The following is a 2,548-nucleotide window of genomic DNA, read 5'->3' on the forward strand; positions in this document are numbered from 1 at the left end:
CGACCATTAAAAACACCATCTTCCGAGCATAGTCAAATTTTGTAAGCATTAATGGATCTCATTACCATAACCTTCAACATCATCTTTTTCCATCAAATATTTCTTCTTCTCCTCTGCAGGTGAGTTAAAAAAATGCTCTCTCATTTCTCGTACCTTCTCCAAAAAATGAACTTTCAATTCTGTGGTTAATCACGTAACATCCAATTAGAAATTATGAGAATATATATCTATTAACAAAACTTCCCAAATGACCTAAGAGGCTAAGAGATTCAATAAAGGTTTTGTTCGAAATAAAGAATCTCCCAAGTACTCATGTCACATGATGAGAATAAAGCAATGTGATCGTTTTAGGCTATACCACCAACACATAAAACATAGCTTTGAACTACAAGGTTTTTGAGTGTATGATAGAGCACTTGAAACCCTTAAGGTCCATTTGTAAAAAACTTCAGCAGAATTTTATACTTCTCGGGTTGAGCCATCTTCTAGACGCCATAAAGTTTTCTTGATTGCAATTGCATCTCCCCACCCTTTAGAGTACCGTGTATCGTGTATTTTCAGTTTTTTCCATAGCAACAACGATTATAGTGGATGGAATAGTAGATAGCCAAATCATGTATGCCACCTGAACACATATTCAAATGATGATGATTCTAAATTAACACTGCAGTTTTTAAGTAGAGACATCTAATAAAGGTAGCACCAATTATTCCCTACCATCTTGAGATAATTTTAACAGGGATCCCTATCAGAAGAGCCCCCATTAACCCTAAACACGTTGAAATTTGAATGAAACTGCCCACGCACGGAAGGAGGTGAAACCTGGAGAAAAAAAACACAAAAGAAGTTATAGGTGTCTATTGTACTTATTTTCTTATGAATGAGGCAGTCGGTAATGAAACACTGTTATCGGGTCAAACAGCTATAATAATAAAAAGTTAGCGAAAAACGAAGCATGCTAAAAAGGTTCAAGGTCACCCAAAAGTGATTTATAGTAATGTATAAAAACCTCCTAAAACCGTTTATTACTGAAATCTCTAATTTTTTTTTATCAGGTTTGACCCATTAAAAGTTCATAAGAAATGATAAATATTTGAACCAAAAGTCTTTCAGGTCAACTCACAAGCTTCATCTTGTATAGAAACCATAAGACCAGTTGGAACACTGTTAGTAGTATTTGCATGTTGCCCACCTGATCCCTGTATGCGTCAATTCGCAAGTCATCGTTCTTCAGTTGAAGATCAACCTGAAAAAAAAAACTTTAATCACACGTCTCATAAAAAATTCAAAATTTAACAAAAATATATGTTTAATCGGTTACCTCGGTTGCCTGGGGAAGAATAGCAACAAAAACGGCACTCGTATGAACACGCCCAGAATTTTCAGTAATGGGAACCCGCTGCAATAGAAACAAAATAATTAATAATAATATCTGTTAAATAATGTCTAATGTCAAAAGTCTAGTCAAAGTTAATAAAAAGAGATCAAACCTGCACTCTATGAACTCCACTTTCAAATTTAAGTTTTCCGTAGACATCCGACCCAGATATTGCAGCACTCGCTTCCTGCCCGCAAACACGATACACTCGTTATATACGTTTATTATCACATAACATGCATGGTCCCGTCAATATAACCCTAATTAAATAAGACGTTAACCAACCTTAAATCCTTTCATATTTGACTCTGTAATATCTACCACCTCAAACTTTCAACCCTTTTTCAGTGAGTATCTTTCTTGCCTGGCATGATCAAAATATCATAAGTCAAAAGTTGACCATAACATGTTGATACATTTTGAAGATGTCCATTGCAAACCCTCCAGTTCCTGATTCAAAATCAAATCAAATTGATTTCATAAGCAAAAATTTTAAATTATGCTCAGAAAAAGTGTAATCATCGGTTATTCGGTTACCTGCTCTAACTTAAAAAATGCAACCTCTCTCATCAGCATCGTCCTTGGGCAGTAACGCTTTGAGCAGAAGATTAACCATATATTTTTGTTAAATTTTGAATTTTTTATGAGACGTGTAATTAAAGGTTTTTTTTCCAGGTTAATGTTCAACTGAAGAACGATGACTTACGATTTGACACATACAGGTCTGGTGGATCAGATGGGCATCATGCAAATACTACTAACAGTGCTGTTAGGATAACCCGTATTCCAACTTGCATTTCCACTACATTATGTTGCAAGTCCAACATTTTTGTTATTGTAAAGATTATTACCTACAAACAGCGCCTATTATCATTGGCAATGCACACAATTTAAAAATCCCGCGGCGTCCGAATTCATCATCATAAGGTATTAGTTATAAAAAGGATAGAAGAAAAATATAAGATCGATTATTTATAGAAGTAATAGGATACCTTCAGCTAAAGCTATTCCCATCAAAACCAAGATCATGGGATGTGATTTTAGAACTGAAATTCCAGTTAAAAAAAAAAAAACACAGCTTCAATTCAGTGTTCAAATGCTACGTTATGAGCTTTGGCATCTAATGAAAAGCCACTCAGTGTCATAGACATCACCTATCATCAAAACAAA

The 2,548-nt window shown here is 34.7% G+C and overlaps 1 pseudogene; it reads right to left on the minus strand.

The window, feature by feature from the left end:
- Positions 1–215: 215 nt before the first annotated feature.
- Positions 216–1,994, minus strand: LOC139850013 (peptide chain release factor 1, mitochondrial-like; annotated as a pseudogene).
- Positions 1,995–2,548: the final 554 nt, after the last annotated feature.

The sequence above is a fragment of the Rutidosis leptorrhynchoides genome, chromosome 5 (assembly GCF_046630445.1).
Source record: "Rutidosis leptorrhynchoides isolate AG116_Rl617_1_P2 chromosome 5, CSIRO_AGI_Rlap_v1, whole genome shotgun sequence".
Taxonomy (NCBI): Eukaryota; Viridiplantae; Streptophyta; class Magnoliopsida; order Asterales; family Asteraceae; genus Rutidosis; species Rutidosis leptorrhynchoides.